The sequence below is a fragment of the Chrysemys picta genome, chromosome 2, assembly GCF_011386835.1.
Source record: "Chrysemys picta bellii isolate R12L10 chromosome 2, ASM1138683v2, whole genome shotgun sequence".
Taxonomy (NCBI): domain Eukaryota; kingdom Metazoa; phylum Chordata; order Testudines; family Emydidae; genus Chrysemys; species Chrysemys picta.
This window is the reverse complement of record NC_088792.1, coordinates 91,906,280-91,928,755: the sequence shown is the minus strand read 5'-3', so window position 1 is coordinate 91,928,755 and position 22,476 is coordinate 91,906,280. Positions and strand designations below refer to the sequence as shown.

The 22,476-nt window shown below is 40.8% G+C and overlaps 1 protein-coding gene across 10 annotated transcripts in view; it reads right to left on the bottom strand.

The window, feature by feature from the left end:
- Nucleotides 1-22,476, bottom strand: part of BBS9 (Bardet-Biedl syndrome 9) — a 484,737-nt gene that overhangs the window by 228,466 nt on the left and 233,795 nt on the right. The window lies entirely within an intron of this gene.

Here is a 22,476-nt window from a genome sequence, read left to right as displayed (position 1 = left end):
CACATTCTTGTTTTTCTTTAGAAGGACCTGGTGAACTTTGTCTTCCATAAACATAAGTCACAGAAAGTATTAAATAAGTTATCATTTGTCCAGGTAATTTAAAATCCATGTGGCAATGGGGTTAATCAATAAATTTGGTTGGTGTAGAGAGGATTCTGTTTAATGCATATTCTACAATAAGACACTCCCCAGGTTGATTCCCATAATCTAATGTAATACAATAGTCCCTAACCTACTGCAAACATCGAGGATTATACCACACATGATGTTAATCACTGTTTGACCAAAATCCTTGTAGGGCTCATAATCAAAAGTATTACATTTATTTTATTTCTTTGAACACTGTAATTTAATATGTCAGTTATTTCTATATGAAAAAAATTGCCACGTTTTTATTTTATTAGGTGGGGTTGTATGCATAGTATGGGCTAGTTCAGCATTATACCAATAATGTAGATGCTCTAGCATGTGATTGATTGGGTGATGTCATTTTTAACACCAGTGTAAAATACTGGACTACACAGACCCTGAAAAGAAAATTAGGTGTATGCTCGCTTTATATATCAGCTCCTTTTCCTGTAAACTACAATGATATTTTTATCCTCTTCAGTAGTCAGTGGAAAAAACTAGAAGCAGAACCTGAGAGGAAAACCTGACACTAGTAAATGGAATTTTACTAATATTAGATGTGTTTTGTCATTACAGACACTACTGTCCATTTTCTACAAATCTATGCATGGCATTACCTTGCAGAAATGTGAGAAAAATAACTAATATTTGTTTGAAATATAGATTACAAAGGTGTAGAATCCTAAGGGCTCTATCTATGCAACTTACTATCGCTTTCTTCAAGATAATTTCCTATCATTTCAGTGTAATTTTATGCACCAGAAACAGATTTTCAATGCTATATGTAGATTGAATTTAAAGGAAATAAGCATTGTCTGATGGCTAAAAGTGGGGTTTGAGCCACAACTTCCAAGACACATTTTAATCTCAGCTACCGACATTACATATTGCCTACAAAGGGTTGCTTTTCAGAGGTGACGACCATCTGCAGCCACCATTTAAATCAATGTACAGCACTTCTTCAAAATCAGGCCCTTAACCTCTTTCTTCGTATGTTTACTCATCTGCAAAGAGACGATACCTACTTAACAGAGATGTTGTGAGACTTAATTTTGTAAAGTGCTTTGTGATGTTTTCATGAAAGGCCCTATAGAAGTGCAAAGTATAATTAGTATTAAAACATAATTAATTTACAAAGGAAAGCTAGGATAGCTCAACCTATTAAAGTTCACTATGTGAAAAGGAAAAATACTATACAATGTATCTTCAGCCTGGAAACAAATCCAACCAGCTGTTAGCCTTTGGTGAAGGAAAACTATTTTTAATGTGCAACACTGGCAGTACAGATGGGGGTGTTCCCTAGATGTTTTCAGGTGAACATGGAACTGACCATATAGTGAATTTTAGGAAACAATAAATATAAATTATTTCAAACAAAAAGTGTTGGTTGCTTTTGTTCTAGATTTTAAAGTGTACATTTCCAAATAAAATGGAGAACCCCAAGGACATTCAAGTCCAAACACTATATTAACCAAAGCCAAGTAATGATGCAGATACCCAGTTAGCTACACTAAGGGAAAAAGCTCAGCTCATAAAAAGTAGAGTGAAATTAATCCCAAATGGTGAGAACTGCCCCAATAGGCTCTAAGATTGGTTACAGGACAGCAACAGGATAGCTCAGTGGTTTGAGCATTGGCCTGCTAAACCCAGGGTTGTGAGTTCAATCCTTGAGGGGGGCACCTAGGGATCTGGGGCAAAATCAGTACTTGGTCCTGCTAGTGAAGGCAGGGGGCTGGACTCGATGACCTTTCAAGGTCCCTTCCAGTTGTAGGAGATAAATATAAATAAATGGAGATATCCTAACAGCATCGTAGACATTAATCATATAGTATGAACAGGGTCACATCCAGTTCCTTTACCTAAATCTCATGGTTGAGTCTCCTTTACCTTATGCTATTTTATACATACATACATCCACACACACACACATGACAGCAAGGAGATAAATGCAGCACCGTTATGCACATTTGACCACTTCACCCACTAGGGCGGCACTAAAGGGATCTGTTTTTCACTGTTCCCGTTCAATTGTTTTTGAGACTGGTGAAAGGGGAAAGTGAGGAAAGATGAGCTGAGATGTATTTTCTATGACACCCAGCACTATGCCGCTATCATATCGTACCAGGCTAGTATTGTGTAATGAATAACTCTGAGTCTATATGAGCTTGGGGCTTGGATGAGGGCTATGACTTAGCCTAGATTAGATGCAACTAATGTTGGTGGGTTGGAGGAAGCAACTGGAAGAGATGACAAATCTATCAACACCCATAAGTGAGAGAGTGACAGCCATTTGTAACCAGTGCACAATTTGAGTATCTTATTAGATCCCAAATAGTTGCCCATTGATGTCCCGATAGTAGCCATGGACAAGATCACTTTCTTTTATTTGCACTTAATGAACAGGGTTTTTTTTTTTCCTTTCAGAGACAGATCTTGCCACAGTTATCTATTGCTTTGTCTTCAAGATTACCACTATTGTAATGAGGTACATTTTGAGACCACTTGAAAACTAAAGCTAGTGCAAAATGAAGTGTCCCACTTACTACGTGGCGTTTCAGATCAATACTCTGGGATAAGCACTAACATCAATACATTTCGGTTTGAGAAATCAAGGTGCTGGTTTTAACTTATAGACCCTAAATAGTCTGGGAGGTGGTCATCCGAATTACAGCCTCACACCCTGGGCTATACTGCCCCAAATGACATCATCTGATTACTTGAGTTTGAGCCCATCAATAGAAATGAAAAGGAGCTGTTGGCTTGGCTTTCTACATGAGGGATGTTCCACTTTGGAATCTGCTCTAAAACTTGTCTCAAAATAACCCACATTTGTAAAATTTTCAGGCAGACAGCCAGGTTCATCTACTTCCCAGGATTTGGGGAGTAGGGTGAGTTGAATCTTGGAGCAGCTTGATTACCATTGCTTACAGTGAAATGGTCTTATTGTTTGATGTTTTATTTGTCAATGAGGCAAGGCAGCCTCTTCCGATATAATTGTGAGTTCGGTCCAAGGGATGCACACCTTCATATGTTTTAAAAATCTAAATAAATATCTAGAATAGAAAAGAATTCAATGAATAAATAAATGAATCTGCCTCCCTGGAACTACTTTTAACATGCCAAATCTCTGAAGAGTTTTAAGAAGGAGCTTTTTAAAAATCTACCTGCCACAAGAATGTTTTCTTCTTTGTCCCAAAATTACTCTGTTCTGAAATGCACAATATGCAAACTGGTTTTGCATCACTGAAAGGCTTAAATTCCTAAGGAAACAGGGTGGTCTTGGTGTGTTGCAACCCTCAAACACATGCCAATGAAATCTTTATACCACACCATCATGTATTATACATATACACTATTCCACCCAGCATTTACAGAGAAACCAAAGGAAAGAACAGCTTTTAAGTCTAAATCTTCTACTTATAGATGAGGAATTGCAAACATGTAGCTTCACGAGATCTGAAACATCTGGGATTATAAAGATTTTATTACCATAAAATAATATATGTCTACATTGACAATCTCAGTTTCAAACCCCAATCTCTATAATTAGATAGGGCAAAGGTTACAAGGAGAATACCCCTTGAGGTCTGTTCTGAGCTAGATGTCTTAGTAATATAGAAAGCAGCTGGGACAGCCTCCATCATCTTTGCAACGCAATCCTCATCCAGATCCACACATGGTTTCACTCTCAATGTATAGGATTAAAAAATAAACCTTTGCTTAGAGAGGGAAATTTCTTTGAACAATTCCTAAGACATCAGGTAAATGTCTTTAAGAGTTCTTCTGAGAAGCTTCACTCAGACTCTTAGGAAATTTGTGAAAGTATAGGTTCTTAGAACTTTTTCCAAAATCTCCAAGTAATTTCCACATTTTAATATTTCTTCTTCACCTGGATGTTATTTCTAATAACCATTTTTACAATGAGGGAAAAATTAGAATCTTTGTCTTTGCAAACTGAGATTCTACAGTCTCCCTAGATTCTACTATGGTTTCTCTCTAATTTCTAAACTACCTTCAAGTTTATCAATTTTTCCATCTGCTCATTGTTTCAGATAATGTCTTCTTTACCTTCTGTATAAACATGCATAAAGTAACAAAGCAAGGAACCCTCTCCTTCACTTACAATAGAGGCCTTTCTACGTCCCTTATTTCTTCATGACTGCAAGCTAGGATGACCAGATGTCCCAATTTTATAGGGACAGTCCTGATTTTTGGATCTTTTTCTTATATAGGCTCCTATTACCCGCCCACCACCTGTCCCAATTTTTCACACTTGCTGTCTGGTCACTCTACTGCAAGCAAGCTTTAGCCCCATTGTCCCTTACTGCCACTAATATAGCTGTAGTACACAAATTTTCATTTGATCAAATAGCCTCTAGAAAAGAGTCCATCAATCCAATACAAGGCCCATTACTGGATAGTCAGTTGTTTTTTTCCCCGGCTCCTTGTTTCTTGGCAACACAAAGGCTTCACCCAAAAGATAAGCAAAAAAACAGGTTTCACAAAACCTCCATATTCAAAGCAGTAGAAGAGGGGGAAATGACTGGCAGAGCAAAGATCAAAGAGGCATTGGCAAAGGCCGAAAGCATAGCATCTGGTATAATATTTGTTTAAAAGTTGATCAAAATTTTCTTTTCATTTATGGCCTTTTTTGTGAACTCTTTTCTGGCTGACCAAATTCTAACCCTGTTCCAATAAACCAATCTACAGTAAAGCGGAACCCTGCTTTTAAAAAAAAGTTATTAATGGAAGCACATTGTAAAAAAGAAACAACACCTAAGAATAAATATTCTCTTCATCAAGGTCATGCATTTAACACACTGCCATTAAATTTCACATTCACAGTTGGCAAGGGCAAAGCTCGACTCGAGAAGTGTTTTTATAATATTCTGAGAAATTCATAGACTTCACCCTCCATGAGTAATACCAACAAGATTTGTTCCAAATAATTTCTAAGTAAAGAGACTTTGTTATGGTTTCTGTATATCATATTCACGTAGGAAGATGTGTCAAAGGTTAACTGCTTGGTTTTCCTGCATGTCACCTCTAGTCTGTACTTCATTTCTGCCGGGGCTTGTCAGGGCCAAGCCCCGGCACCTCTAGTCTTGGCAGTTCATAGCCCCGGCACCTCTAGTCTTGCTGCGTCAGTTATGAAAGTAAACAAATTGCCTGATCCCCAGCATCTCTTTCATTACAAATTAAGCACTGCCTTTAGTCCTTTGAAAAAGGACTAGTGGATTTTGAGTGCTTTAATTTTTGGTTGCCCAACTTAAGACACCTAAAAGGTTCTGATTTTCAGAGCCAGCCCACACTACTTCTAAATGTACATACTCAAAATCACTTTTGGAACAAAAAAATGAGCATACTTATATGATACACACACACACACACACACACACACACAGAGTTCTGTTTTTTCCAAACAGGAATGTTTATTTTGGTCACACAGGCCAGTTCTGGTAGGTGCATATTTTCCACAGAAGTCAATGGGAATTGTAGGTATCTGGAATTTCCTAGAATCAGTGTTTGGTAGTTATTTATGTAAGGCAAGAGTCTTCATCAAGGAATGCATCAGAAGTATAATTACTCTGCTGAGACCTGGACCCACCCATTACAAAACAAAAGGTTATTGAGTGCCGATTAATTCTGCAACCAGTGTTACTGATGGCATCTTGAGGACCTCTTAGTGGCTGGCTGTAGTACCTCACTCCTTTCTCACCTCTGCTGACCCCTGCAGGCTGACCTTGGTAGCTTCTTAGTGGCTTGATGCTTTGGCCAAGTCACAAAGTCCAAATGAATCCTTCCGGGGTATTAAAGAATTCAGGATTCTGGATCTCCCTAGGGTCCTTCAGCCCACATCTGGGCCTTTTAAATTCAGCCCTTTGGTAAGGTGCCCAAATAAGCCCTGTCCCTTTTGGAGTTTATGCCACTTTATCTATGATGGTAGGGGAGTCTGGGCTCACCCAATACTCCAGGTTCCAACCCAGGGACCCTATAAACAGCAGCCATGTATGGCTCAACTTTAATCCTCTGATGCTATTTCCATGGGACTCTTCCTACTGGACCCCTTTAGCTCCAGACCGATCTCAGGGCCAACATCCTCAGGTTCTTCTCCCTCTGCAGTCTCAGTGTAAACTCAGCCAGCCCTACATTCTGACTAATTTTCAGGCTCCTTTGGACAGCCAGGAACTGATCTGCTAACAACCTGCAGCTCCATTTATATGAATGTGCTGCGCTCTGATTGGCTGTTGCAAGCCCTTGGAGGACCAGGTCTCTCTAGCTTCCAAGATGGCTGACCTCATGAGGTTTCTCTAGGCAGGCTTGGAGGACCCACCTTTGCTACTCTTTTCCTCCCAGCAGGGGCCATAAAGGTCTGGTACACTGTCACAGTGCCCAACAATTAAAACTTAAATTATGTGGAAGACTATTTGCTGCTAATGACTGCTTCAGAAGGCAAAGTCATTCTGTGTTTGGAAACAGTCATGCAAGCTGAAACACTGATCATGAATTCATAGATCTCTTTTGATAATTATTCTTAGACAAATTCCTCACAACATACCTACCACCAATATCGCCTTCATCCAACCCCTTTCTAGTATGTTTAAAGATAAGTAGGTCAAGTACCTCCTAAATTAGGATTTTGTTGATTCAGTGCCAATAGAAAGCATAAAAGTAGAGAATATAGGATGTCAGAGATTTCCCAGTTCATTCCTATGAAAACAGATCACTATTATTTATCACTATACATTTTGGAGAAGGAAAAAGAATTCAGTACTATGTCCTACTACAATTTTTTCCATGCTCGTCTAAAAAAAACTTACCCGTCACATATCTTGTGTTACACATCTAAATGGCATTGTGGGTCACAAAGTATTATCTTTTTCTGCCTGAATTAATGTTCAATTTGTGTATATAGCACCTAGCTACTATGATTGGCATACTAGCAATAAATACTGTTAGAACAGATACGATTGTCTGATAGTATTGGTAATTTATTTTTAAAAGCTCTAATGTCCTTTACTTCAGAGTACAATTTATTTTTCCATAGCACCTTTCATGCAGAATTCTCAAAGCTGTTTATAAAGCAATGAGATGAACACTAGCAGGAAAGAGTCTGTGTAGACAAGCAGACTCAACAATTAATGTGCATAGCACCTTGGACATTTGAACCTGCTTTATGACATGTAGGCCAGGATGCCATAGTCAAAAAGTGATCTTTATCTACACGCAGCCCACAAACTTCTGGGCATTAATGTATATGTTATTTCCAAAGGAGAGTACTACCAACACTTCAACATTGCCATAGTACTGCACTGCATTACGTATAAGTCTAAGTTTTCATTTGGGACTTCAGCCTACGAATACCTGACCCTGATATAAGAGTGCCAGTTAGTATTAACTGTGATGGTGCTTTTTGAGATGTTAGCACATGTCCACCATGAACCAGACAGACCATCAACCCATTTCTCCTAGGAAATGCCATTAAAGCACTAGTAGCAGCGATGTTAATAAGCAGCTGAATTTGGATAAAATGACTGAGCTATTATTTCAACCATTCAAAGAAAGAGGTTACAAAAATCTGAAGGCGTGATACAATCTTGGTGCTTTAACAGCAGTACAGATTACAGTTTTTTGGGTTTTTTTAAATGAACAATCAATAAGCAAACAGTTTTTCATTCATAAGGTTTTATTCCTCAAACCTCTTTGGTATCACTAGAAAGATTTCAAAGGGGTATTGTATACTGTCTATAGGACAGAGATGGATTCTACTCAGTGGATTGAAAAAAGGGATAGGATTGGTAGAAAGATGAAATCACTTAAAAGACTGATGTCAAGCAATTCAGTCAAGCAAGTCTCCATTATGGCTGGACCCAGGGGATATGAACAAGCCAGGCTAGTGAAAGCCAAGCATGAAACAAATCTGGTGTGCTCTACCTTATGTGAATGTACGGATACCAGTGGCACCAAGTATATACCTAAAGTAGGTGTTGCTGTGCTGCTCTACCTATCATACCTATCAATAAAAAAAGAATCTTGAGAAATGTTCCATTTACATGTGGGCAATACTAACGCACTTGAAACGTAAGTCTTGGATTTCTTCTATATTTGGTTTGTTTTTTAAATGTATCTTAGGACTTTATATTGCTGCCCATCACCATACTATCTATGTGCCTTCCGTGTAAAATAAATAGCAAAAGTGAAGTGCCCAGTTGACTTCATGGAGTCTGTCTGGCACACCTTTTTTGCAAAACTGTTTGAGATAGGGTTCGGGGGGGGGCTCTTTTTAACTTTATTAATTTAGTTTTACTTTTTTGTAATTGATTATTTATTTCAGAGGCTTTTGCGGGGGAGATTGTTTTGTTTTTTGTTTGGTTGGGGTTTTTTGAGTAGAAGGGGGTGACTTAAATAGGTATAATATAAATATACTGCAAAGAGGAACCTGCCAAGGTAGGGACTGTGCACTGGGAGGAGAGAGGGAAAGTACAGCCACCCCAACACCCTCCTGGACCCCAAATTGTGCAGGGAAGAACCCACACACACTCTGGGGGCACTAGGAGCCAGGTGGTCTCTCTCCTCACCACCACCAAGTGGGCTTGGGAAAAAGCTGCATAGAGGAGTCAGGCAGAGACTCCAGCTGGTAGGGGCAGAAGCAGCCAGAGCAGGGACCTTGGGAGTCCCTTGGAGAACTTGCTACAGTTTGAACTAAATTTTCTCTGCTCTGTGCTAATTGGCTGTTTGCTCCAACCCTACCCCTTCATCACCATCTCTTTACCTCAGAATCACTCCTCTAGCCATCTTCTCCCTCCCAGTGCCCCTCACTCTTTAGCTTATCCCCTCCTAACTAAACCCACAAAATAAGTAAATCAATCAAGCAAGGAACTCACATGCTGTTTGTTGCCATCAGATTGTTCACTCTGCTTATGTGTTGTTCTTCTTTCCCCACCCTGTGTCTATCTTGTCCCTTTAGAGTAAGCTCTTTAGGGCAGAGACCCAGGGCCGGCTCTAGGATTTTTGCCGCCCAAAGCAAAAACAATTTTGGCCGCCCCCCCCCGGTTCTTTAATTACCCCACCCCCGGCCGCGCCTCAACTCCGCCCCTTCCCCAAATCCCCAGCCCTGCCTCCTCCCCCCAGGCTCTCAAGCCTAGGAGGGAGGGACGGAGGGAGGGGGAGAAGCGGTGCCCGCGCCGCGACCACTCGGAGTCTCCCCCCCCTCCCAGGTTTGAGAGCCTGGGAGGGAGGGGGAGACTCCGAGTGGCCGCGGCGTGGGCGCCGCTTCTCCCCCTCCCTCCCAGGCTCTCAAGTCTGGGAGGGAGGGGGAGCAGCGACGTGCGAAATGGCCGCTCTGGATCTCCCCCTCCCTCCCAGGTTTGAGATCCTGGGAGGGAGGGGGAGCCCCCGAGCCGCTGCAGCGCGCGAAACAGCTGATTCGCGCGCCTCTGCTCCCCCTCCCTCCCAGGTTTGAGAGCCTGGGAGGGAGGGCGAGTAGCGGCGCGCGAATCAGCTGTTTCGCGCGCCGTGGCAGCAGCAGCGGAGGTGAGCTAGGGCAGCCGGGGCACATTTTTAGGGGCGACATTCTGGCGCCGGCCATGCCGCCTCTAAAAATGTGCCGCCCCAAGCACCAGCTTGTTTTGCTGGTGCCTAGAGCCAGCCCTGCAGAGACCCTTTTTGTTCTGTGTTTGACCAATGCACAGTGGGGTCCTGGGCCCTGACTAAGGCTCCCAGGCACTATAATATATAATAATAAATGTATTGAGCGCCCTCTTGCCAGCCTATCCGGGCCTATCTCAGCCTGCAAGCAAGCAAGCAAATGCCTGTTAATTGCTAAAATAAGGGAAAGAGGGAGAATGGAAATAGATTATAAAATAAAGCAGTGGATATAGTTTATTCCAAAATACACGTAATTCTTCCCAATACATTCAAAAGTGAATTCTACTGTATATCTAAATTGAAAGGTAGAGTTATAAAATTAGTAGCTTATCTAAGGAAAAGAACATCTGGTACAAATTATATACAACTCGAGAAGCCAGTGACTTACAATGAATCCTTTACTTATACTTTCAAAACAAAAATGTTAAGTATTGGGATGTGCCAAATTATGTACACACGTACATGGAAAGGAACTTCTAATAGTCAATTAACATAGAGGACAGAGAGACTTTCACTGCAGAGTTGCTATCTGAATTAGCAGCTCTCTAATAAAAAAAAAAAAAAAAAAAGATAATCCAAACACCAGCTGGCTTTATATCATTGAATAACATATTATGACCTTATGTAATAATAAAGAGGTTTTGTTTTTATTTTAAAGTATTTTGCTTAATTTATCAATCTGTCAAATCAGACAGTGAATCTAAAACAGATATTTTCTCTCTGTGTGTAAATTCTCCTCCAAAATTCTCAATGATTTCAACTCCCATGAAGAAAGGGTAGTTACAAGTTAAGGGTGCTCAATACCTCCCGAATGTTACTTGAACCTTAATCCTACAAACATTTATGCAATGCTTAACTTTAAGTACTATGGATGAAATGTAATGGGAGTTTTGTCATCGACTTCAGGGGGTTTGTCTACACTGCAATAAAAATCCATAGCACCAAGGCTCATGTCAGCAGGGTCCCCCCAGGTCTGACCTCGCAGGGTCTCAGAGCCCAGACATCTACACTGCAGTTTTATCAACCCACAGCCTAAGCACTGCGGGCCCACGTCAGATGACCTGGGACAGCTGTGGGTCTTTTAGAGCAGTGTACACATACCCATTGAGGCTGGGATACCACCTTATGAGTAATGTCATTCACTTCAATGGGGCTATTCATGTGCACAAAGTGGAACACATGAGTGTTTGCAGAATCAGGGTGTTAGATATCAGGATCTGGGTGTTAGTGCAGTATAAAAATCGAGATTAAAATAAACAGATGATCAGTACCTCACGGGGGTGTCTAGCACATAATGTTATCTCCAAAAAACAGTCTTTTTTTTCAATACTCATATAATATTGTATAAATATAGGATAAATGTATTCTCTAGCTCAGCAAGTCCTTTAGAAGATTTCATGCAAACAAGCAGTAACATACCACCAATAATTTCATGCAAACTAGCAGTAACATACCATCAATAATTTCATTTACATACATGAACAAATAAACCCTATTTCTATTCCACCTTAATGAAATGATGAAAATATCAATGCACAGATGCTGAAAGATCTAGAAAACAGACTCATTTCAGGTAAACACTGAAGTCCACGGGCTAAATTCCAATTCTTGTTACACCCACCGAGGCAACTTCATTTGAAATTTTTTCACTTCTGCCTTATGCTACACAACCTGAGAAGTTTCCCAAGATTTCCAATGCGGATTGAACACCATATAATTTCAAGTGAACTGAAAATATTGTAGTTCCTAATATAGTATCTGGAGGTAAGATCAAGTCTCATCCACTGTTACATTAAAAAAAGTACACTGGAAACATTTTCTAAAATTATCAATTAAAGAAAGAGCAGTAAGCTAATTAGAAGCTCAACATTTTCTACTAAATATAACTATTTTCAGGACCTCTCTTTTCTTAATGATACAAAGTTTTTTCCCCACTATTTTGAGCTGTTTTTCAGGCCATCTGACCTAACAGTATTGTTAGTAGAAGCTTAAAAAAAAATGTACCACATTTGCAAATAGGCGTTTTCTCATATCAGTGCACAAGGACACAAGAGCTTATTTCTTGCTTACTTGAATACCTGCCTTTGAAGAGAGGGTTACTCACCTTTTGCAGAACTGAGGTTCTTCGAGATGCGTGTCCCTATTGGTGCTCCACATCAGGCAATTTTGAGAATTTGGTCAAGGCCCCAAGATGCCTCCCACCCACCCCGAACCACGTGCTGGAACAACCTGAGCATTTCCATCAGTTGTATTTCCTATTTCCTAATTCAAATAAAGAATGGCAGTTGGAGGCCCATTCTAGACCTAAGAGCCCTCAACAAGTTCATGAAAATACAATGATCCTAGGTGCAGGGACACAAATACACCTAAAGTGGAGCACCCACAGGGATACTACTTGAAGAAGAAGAGAGGGTTACTTACCTTGTGCTGTAACTGAGATTCTTCAAGATGTGTCCCCCTATGGGTGCTCCACTTTAGGTGCATCTGCGTCCCTGGGCCTAGGATCGGAGATTTTTATTAGCAGTGCCCGTTTGGGCTGCACATGCGCTTTCCCGTCTCGTGCCACGTGGAGCACCCACAGGGATACTACTCGAAGAAAAATAAGAAGTATTTCCATAACTTATTTTTTTGTTTGTTTTTTTCCTGTAGCAAGCATAGCCATTTCAATACAAAGAATGCTCTGGTCAAATGGAGATTTTAAATAAGTGTGAGAGAGAAAATAGCGGCTGTGTAAAACTCAGAGAGCACAGCAAGAAGATTAGATTAAAATGTATTAGTAACAAAATAAAAATGGTTTCAAAATATTCCTTTAAATAAAAGTGTGAATTTGGTGCTAACGCAAGGTGCCTATGCCAGAATGACAGCCACAGCCAGCCTGAAGTCTTTTATCCATCCACAGACCAGTTACAGCACTGACTATGACGGTGCAGACTCCCTAGTAATGTCCAACCAATGACCCAGAAAAACTTCCTTTAGGGGTGGGAAAACTGTCCAACATCTGTGCCACACAATACTTCACCTCTCTGCCAATAAGACTGCCAATTAGTGCCATCTGTGGTGGTATTCATTTTTGTGATGTTGACACTAGTCCAGTGGGATTTGGACTCGGACCATTAACTCATGAACCCCCAAAGCTCCATCAGAGGGTAGTATCTTTCACTCAGCCTACCTGAGTTGGATTCAAAACAACAATCTAGAGGTGATGATCTACATACCCCATTATCAATTCCCTAAACTATCCAGCCACTCTAAAAAAAAAAAAAGAAAGGAAAAAAAAAGAAAAAAAATACCTCTCAGAAAATGAAGGGGCAGGAAAAAGCCCTATGTGAAACAACAGCTGCAACAATCTTAATAACAGTTCTTCAACTGGTGATCAAAAGAAAACATACACTCGGGGCACTGGGTCTCTTGCTCTCCTGATACAATCATGCACATGACGTGTGTTCATTCATCCTTCTGGAACTGCGCCTTCTTTCTCTCTTTTAGCTCTGTTCTTGTAAGCTGGCAGAGTAAGAAAATTCTTGTTTCAATTCTCTAATGGTTCACAAGAACAAAGCCAGCAGGAACAGGATCAGATGCAGCTCACTTCACATCACACCTGCACTGGCTGCACAGCAAACCCAACATGCAGGATGTTTGGTCTTCTAAACCTCTGAGTTTGGATTTCAAGTAGTACTCAAAAACCCACGTTTGTCTACATGCTACAATGATACATGCCAAAAGGCTAGCATTTATCTTATTGTGGTAAGATGTGTTTACCACCAGGTCATTTTGAAAGAACAATACTGCATCTCACCATAAAAAGGTGCACACTGTTGTGCAATAAATTAAATGCTAACATTAAGCATGTATCTATCTGTTTATAGGATCAGGGTCTTAGTTTCTACCACCATACTTCCATATATTTTCATTGTTCTACTTGTAATACATTTGAGGCTTTCCACATTTTTAAAATTCATGTCATATGATAGTATTTAATGTACTTAGGATTTCTCAAAAGTTAAAAGATATTTAAAAAAAAAGTCATACAATGATTGAGAATATTGGGGTTGGCCCCTGGCAGGGCCTGCAGCCCCATACCCCTTTCTTTAGTGAATGGCCTCCCATAATCCTGCTTCCAATTCCCATTTATCGGGGAACTGGAATCCCTGTACTGGACAGTGGCTAAGTTATGACAACATGGACATATTATGACCTACAGGGTTGCTTTAGGAAAAATGGCACCCTGGGTGAACTTGTATTTTGGTGCCACCCCCATCACTCCTGGCCCCCACAGGCTCCCTGGGCTTCCCCCCAACTCATCACCTCTGGGCCCCGCTGCCTCCCACAGTGTTTAATTTATATTGAAAGAGATGCCAGAGGCTAGAGCTCAGCCCTGGCACAAATTAAGCACTGGCAGGGTGGCCTGATATTGGCGGGTGCTGGCCGGGCACCCAGCTCTGAAGGCAATGCCACCGCCAGCAGCAGCGCAGAAGTAAGGGTGGCATGGTATATGGTGTATTGCGACCTTTCTGCACTGCTGCTGTGGCTCGTGGTGCCTGATGCTCGGCATGTGGCTCGAGGCGGGCTTCACCCTGTCACCCTGCCCACGGCCCTCCTGGCTCACCCTGGACGCAATTTCAGATGTGGGGGGGGAGATAACTTTAACCATTATTCCAGGGACTACTTAGACACCTGAAAGTTTTTTGCAGATAAATACTTTAAATAATGAATGACAATGCACAATATAATGAAAGTAATAATGATAATTATTCCAGCCAGGACAGGTTAGGCATTTTAGAACTTACTACTCAACGAATTAAATGTAAGCATAAGAGAAATAAAATTATGAAAATTTTATAAGCTGGCCGCCGCTTCTATTGGCTGGGAATGGTGGGAGCTGTGGGGGGCTGTGCCTGCAGACGGTCAACATAAACAAAATGTCTCTTGGCCCGCCAGTGGATTACCCTGATGGCCACGTGCTGGCATAGACCAATCAAAAAATTAAATAACAGCACTTTGAAAGAATAAAATTATAGAGAATATATGTGCATTGCAGGAAGTACCAACAAGTAACAACAACAACAGCAACAACAATGAGTATGTGTTGGAGGGTGAGTGTGAAAGATGTGAAAGAAAGAGTGTGAGAGCTCAGGAAGTGTGAGAGTTGGGGGAGTATGTGAGAGACCGCGTGCTGCCCCTTTAAGAGAACGGCACTCACCAGTCTGAAAGAAAACGCCTTCAGACACAGTAACAGCTGCCAGCAGTTCTGTCCCTCTCTTGGTGAGCCCTGTCCCCACATACACATCCCCGCTCTGTGGAGATGGAGTACATGGCAGGGGGGGCAGGGGACACCCTGACATCAGCACCCCTCTGTCCCTTCCCCCCAGCAGACAGGAACTCCCGGGAGCTGCTGCAGGGGTGGCTCCAAGACAGGGGGCAGGAGCCACAGGGCTGTAGACACCAGCAGAGCAGGAGGGGGAGGGGCACCCCTGCTCCGGAGGCACCCCGTTTATAACGGCGCACCCAGGCTTCACCCAGTTCACCTCTATGTAAGGCCGGCCCTGGATGTACTTAGGATTTAACTAGCCTACCCAACAGGTCCTTGGACATTTGACAGGAAGGAAAAAAAAACACACTGCCCAGGCCAGTCTAGCAATGAGGGAAATATTCCTTCTCAGACCCCCAAAAGCTACTAAGCATGATGCATAATGCCCCACCCTGTACTCTCATCCCAAGGGGAAAGAAAAGGGAACTGTTGCTCCCAGGCATAGAACAGTGCCTTGAGCAGGGAAAAGACCTTATAAACCTTATCCTTGGGTACAAAGGAGTCAATGAACTTTGCACTGTCCTATCTAGCTACTCAGCCAAGGAGCCCTCGCCCCTCTTCCCCCGCTTCCCCCCCCCCCCGCCGCCTTCTTCTTCTTAAACACACAAGGAAGCTCAATAGCCAGGAGGAAGGGAGGAAAAAAGTGCTGGCAATACTTAAAGGGTCCCCAGGTTTTCTGATCCTGACAGCCCAAAAAAACATCTCACGGGGAGGGAGGTAAGGGTGGGAACTGCAGATGGAAGGTACACACCACTGTTTGAAAATGGCTATAAACTACAAATATTAACTTTCCATCTGTTTCCCTTTGTTTTAGTTTTGTACAAGCCTCCTGGTTGCCTAAGTGAAGGTTTAGGAACAGTTTTACTGCATAATCTTTGGTTTTAACAAATCCAATGGCAACAGGACATCTCGAAAGACGATGGCGTAAGCCCCAAAACAATTCAGTTACTGTGTGCATGTTGCGACATTGCGAGTGACTAAGAAGTCCAATTCTCAAATGACAGTCCGTGCCACAGATAATGCACTCATAAGGTGCAGGGTCAGATGATGAAGCCAGTGTACTACTAGAGCTTGATGCCTACTGTACTTTCCTATTCGCTCACGTCTTTTCAGCCTCTTAGACTTCCTGGTGCGGAACAGTCCTCCAGTGTGGTTTGTTCCTAGCTGCATCTTCTCAGCTTGGGTTGTCAATGTTGAAAGTTTTTAAGATCCTCTCAAAAATGTCCTTGAACCTGGACCTAGGTCGGTCCAGTGGCCTTAGAGCATCCTCAAGTTCTCCATAGAGGAAATCCTTTGGAACGCATCTATCGTCCACGTGTTGCAGAAGGCAAAGCCAGATGAGATGTCTGTGTTTGAGAGTAGAGATTAGACTTGGCAATCTTGCTTTCTCAATTACTTCGGTAGCAGAAATTTTGGTTTCCCAATTAATATTTAGAATATGGTGAAGATAGCAGGTGTGAAAGGTGTTTAATGAACAGAGTTGTCAGCAACAAGAAGTTTTCTCATCAGAAGATGTTTAACTTAGCATCTTGCTCTTAGATGTTCTTAGATGACCCATACTGGGTCAGACCAATGGGCCAATTGTGGAGAGATTCACTGCTGTCTTCCACTCCTGGCTTCTGGCAGTCAGAAATTTAGGGTTACCCTGAGCATGTTGACCATATGGGCTAATAGCCATCTATGAACCTATCCTCCACGAACTTATCTAGTTCTTTTCTAAACCTATGCTTGTGACCATCATTAAATATCATGGCAATGAGTTCCATAGGTTAGCTGCCCATTGTGTGAAAAAGTACTTCTTCTCATTTGTATTAAGGCTGCTTCCTATAATTTCATCAGGTGACCCCTGGTTTTGAGTTGTGGGAAAGGGTAAATAACACTTCTCTATTCTTTTTTCCCCACCATTCATGATTTTAACTCTCTCTATCATATCCCTCCCTTAATCCTCTCTCTTCTAAAAACTGAACAGCCCTAATATTTTTAGTTTCTCCTTGTACAGAAGTGATTTCATACCAGTGATCATCTTTGTTACCCTTCTCTGAACCTTTTCCAGTTCCACTAATATCCTTTTTGAGGTGGGACGATCAGAACTGGACATAGTATTCAAAGTGTGGATTCACCATGTATTTATATACTGTCATTATGTTATTTTCTGTCTTATTTTCTATTCCTTTCCTAATAGTTTCTAACATTCTGTTGAGCTGAAGTTTTCAGAGAACTATCCACAATGACTCTAAGATCTCTTTCCTGAGTGGTAACAGCTAATTTAGAACCCATCATTACATATGTGTAGTTAATATTTTTTCCAACGTGAATTACTTTGCACTTATCAATGGTGAATTTCATGTCATTTTGTTACCCAGTCACCCAGTTTTGTGAGATTCCTCCTGTAACTCTTTGCAGTCAGCTTTGGACTTAACTAACTTGAATAATTTTGTATCACCTGCAAATATTGCCACTTCATTACCAGGTAACCAGGAAGAACAGTGGATATACTGAACAGCACAAGTACCAGTATAGATCTTGAGGGACACCACTCTTTCTATTGCAAAAACTGGCCATTTATTCCTACTCTTTGTTTCCTATCTTGTAACCAGTTACTGACCAATGAAAGGACCTTTCCCATTACCCCACAACCACTTAGTTTCCTTAAGAGCCTTTGATAAGGGACCTTGTCTTTCTGAAAATCCAAGTGCACTATGCCAACTGGATTACCCTTATCCAAATGCTTGTTGACACCTTCAAAGAATTCTAATAGATTGGTGATGCATAACTTCTCCTTACAGAAGTCATATTGACTCTTCCCCAACAAACCATGTTTATCTAAGTGTCTGGTAATTCTGTTCTTTACTATAGTTTTTACCTGACACTGAAGTTAGTCTCACCAGCCTGTAATTGCCAGGATCACCTCTGGGGGTCTTTTAAAAAATCAGTGTTACATTAGCACCTTCCAGTCATCTGGTACAGAGGCTTGTTTCCGTGATAAATTACATGCTACAGTTAGTAGTTCTGCAATTTCATATTGGAATTCCTTCAGAACTCTTGGGTGAATACCATCTGGTCCTGGTAACTTATTACTGTTTTTATCTATAAATTTGTTCAAAAACCTCTTCTACTGATGCATCACTGTGGGACAGTACTGTTGAAGAGTTTTCCATAAGATCTTGTATGAAGATTACACCCTCAGTGCTAGATGAGAAAGCATTACAAAGCAGCAGAGAGAATATATTGAAGAGTTTTGATGCCAAAATACATCCCTGTTTGACGCCACTGAGGATTTCATATCTGTCAGATTGATATCCATCATGCTGGACTATAGCCTTCATGCTGCTGGGGCTTTTCTTCTATTCTTTCCCTCCTTGCCCCCCACCCCCTCCTCTGGTCATGACCCTTGACCGAGTTTGGCAGGGAATTGTGCAGTCTAGTCTAGTTCAGGCTCTGGCCTGGGCCCTGGCCTGTACTGCTTTGTGTCAGGGTAGTTAGCATAACAGATCTCTGTTGGAGGGTTTATTTTGGGGCCTTCAGATTCACAGCTCTGGCTATTAAAAAGAAGGCCCCGCTGCTCTATTTCCCCACAGTAAGTATGCTAGTCATATACCGACTACCCACTACTCTACACCACAAAAAATTCAGACAGTATTGCCCATTGGGGTGATTGAATAATTTGGCCCAAGTTCAGGAGTGAATTCATGTTCTTTTTTATTCCAAGTTAATGGAACTCAGGAACATAACCCAAATGATACACTTAGGATCTGGTGAAGAGTAGTACTTGGTCTTTCTTTAGTATCTCCTGAGATTAACATAAGAGAAGCATTCTCTTTCATCTTAGAGAATCTGTTGATCTTCTGAAGAGAGAGCATGATTAAAAAGGGGATTAAATGAGGAGAGCCTATGGAAGGACGTTTGTTTGGAATTCACAAGGTTCTCTGATTGTCCATATTTTTCATGAGCTCTGAGCCTTCCTCTATTATTTATTAATTATTATTATTATTTTGTTGTTGTTGACAGGGATAAAGACATGCTTCCCCTATGGGAATAACATACTGTTCCCATAGCTTGTCACCACTGTAAGTGGAAAGGGCTCTTGATTATGCTGCTGTCACCTGTCACTGTACAGGGATGGTGATGGTATTTCAAATGCGCAGAATTTGTGGTTTAATGGAGGTGCTGGTAGGAAGAAGACTGCAATTGGTTTAAAATATGCTCTGCCCCCATGGTAATCCTAAACCATATGTCACAAAACAAAGGGCTGCCTCACAATGGAGGAATAATGGTGATCCATAAGACGAGTATCAGGTGATAAACCCACTTTACTGAGCCCAATTTGTTGCACAGCAAAGCAGGAGAAAGCTAAATTGTTAACTGGAGGACCCAGTGATGAGTTACTGAACACCACTTGTGGGGGAACAAGTCCTTAGGAAAACCTGTTGTGCTAAGGGAACCTGAACCAAAGGCCATGCCCCTTTTCAAATGCAAAATTCCAAAGGGATAATATAAAAGGAAACTAATTTCTCAGAGATGGCAGTGAAAAAACTTTGCAAAAGGCTCTCTCAGCAGAACAGAAGAGGAAAAATCTGCTCCCCCATATGGAGGCAGAGAGACTGAGGAGAATGTGGTGGGTCCAGCAAACATTCCAGTAGGAGGCAGCTTTGCTTTAAATATCTATGCCTCTATGAAGACAGACTGAAAAGAAACATTCAAAGTATAACTTTTGACCAGAGCAGTAGATCCAACACAGCAGAGACTGGCATTGTCCTTTATGATTCTGAAAGACACTACAGTATATTCACATAGGGGTACAAACCATTTGGCAAGCCATGTACAGTAGAACCTCAGAGTTAAAAACACCTCAGGAATGGAGGTTGTTCGTAACTCTGAAATTTTCATAACTCTGAACAAGACGTTACGGTTGTTCTTTCAAAAGTTTACAACAGAACATTGACTTAATACAGCTTTGAAAGCTTACTCTGCAGAAGAAAAACACTGTTTTCCCTTTATTTTATTTTTTTTAGTAATTTACATTTACCATAGTACTGTACTGTTTTTCCTTCCCGCCCCCCCCCTTTTTTTTTTTTGTTCTCTACTGCTGACTGATTGCGTACTCCCAATTCCAAATGAGGTGTGTGGTTGACTGATCAGTTCGTAACTCTGGTCTTCGTAACTTTGGTGTTCTGCATAAGATCTGCATTTTAATTTAATTTTAAATGAACCTTCTTAAATATTTTAAAAACCTTATTTACTTTACATACAACAATAGTTTAGTTATATATTATAGAGAGAGACCTTCTAAAAATGTTAAAATGTATTACTGGCACGCGAAACCTTAAATTAGAGTGAATAAATGAAGACTTGCATACCACCTCTGAAAGGTTGCCGACCCCTGTTATAGAATGAGGATCTCTCTCCTGGGAAGCAGTGACTGTGAAAAAGACGTGGATCCAAAAAGGCTAAAGCAGAAACAGGGGAATCTTCAGTGGGAGTAAGGAGGTTATGTTACCTGTATATTTGGCACCAGTACAACTGCTACTAGAATATTGTGTTCAGTTCTGGCATCCACAATGCAAGAAGGATGTTGAAAAATTGGAAAGAGTTCCAAGAATAGCCATCAGAATGATTGAAAGAATTTGGAAAACATGCCTTATGATGATAGACTCAATCAACTCAATCTGTTTTTCTTATCAAAAGAGAAGATGATTTGATCACAGTCTATACATACCTACATGGGCAATGGAAATCTGAAAATAGAGGGCACTCCATCTAGGAGACAAATTTACAATAGGATCCAATGGCTGGAAGTTGAAGCTAGAGAAATTCAGACTAGAAATAAAATGCACATTTTTAACAGTGAGGGTAATTAACAACTGGAACAACGTACAAAGGGTTGTGGTGGATTCTCCATCTCCAGAAATTTTAAAATCAAGATTGGATTTTTACTGAAAATTATGATCTAGTTCAACCACAGCTATTGGACTTGAAACAGGAATTAAATCAGTAAGTCCTATCGCCTGTCTTATACAGGAGATCAGACTAGGTAATCATAATGTTTCCTTCTGGCTTTAAACTCTATGAATCTGTAAAAAAAAAATATATTAAGACAATGCCTAATACTGTGGCTTATTTAGTACAGTAGACAAATATCTCTTTTAATCCTTAGCACTTCTGAATTTGTTGTTTGATTCCATTCATCTTTAGGCTGCACTTAACAGTGCCACAGTAAATGGCTGAATTTCTTCAGATGGTGGTGCCTAGTCTATTGCCCACATTGTGAAATGTCTATAGTAGAATTGTTTTAACTGCTAACTGGACCTTCTATCTTCAAAATACCCTTTAGTAGTAACTGTTGAAAGATGGATACAAGACAAGAACATACATTGCTGAATCCACACTTCCTTCTGAACCGTGCTCTAAGTATTGGATTTTTGTAATTAAAAGTGTATGATTTTTTGTGGAGCTCCTAAATCAAGCTAACACAAATAAAAATGAAAGAAAAAAAGAAAATCTTAACATCCCATCTTACATTGGATATCCTCTGGCTAGTCACAACCCCCTTAAAAACTATGGAAAAAATATTTTCAGATCTGTTAATTATAAAGGCTTTTTGATATTGTTATTTAAAGAAATTTGCCATATTACTTTGAAGTGGTTTTCCTATATGAATATATGTTCATCCTTAACCTTTTTCAGTAGATCAGTGGTCTTCAACCTGTGGTCCACAGACCCCTGGGGTTCTTCAGCCTAGGTCTAAGATTGCCAAAGGGATCCACACCTCCTTTCAAACATTTTTTGGGGATCCTTAAATGAAAAATGATTGAAAACCACTGCTATAGATGATTCTACAAATACAGGGTGGCATATTCAGTCTTTGAAGAGCTGGCTTTATTTGAAATGTTGGCACATCCAAGATGAGTAACTAGGAATGTGGTGCTGGCTGTACAGTTTGCATGATATACTGGATATGAAATGTTTCAAGGAAATTGTTATGTATCTGTGTGTTTTACTTCTGCACTGAGTGTTGACTCAGTAGAAAAGACTGCTGAAAGGACATCACACACAGATTTTTCTGCATCAGTTTTAGTCAAGCATTCCTTATTTGAAATTTGGAGAACATTCAGTAGAGGTATTTCTACCTGTTTGCCATTCATGGGCAATAAAACTGCATTACACTGTGATTGCTTCAACATCTATTACTTATTTTGTCAGTTTGCTTACAATATGCAGTTGACCATTCCTTGGGTTAAATAGTGGACCGACTGAAGTCAGTGGCAAAACTCCCATTGACTTCAACCTGTCAATGAAGCCAGAGTTCATCCTAGTGTATACTCTTTTATTATTTCCCTATATGGTCAGTTGGCCAGTCTCTCCCTATCTGAAAAGGTCTGTTTAAACCCAGA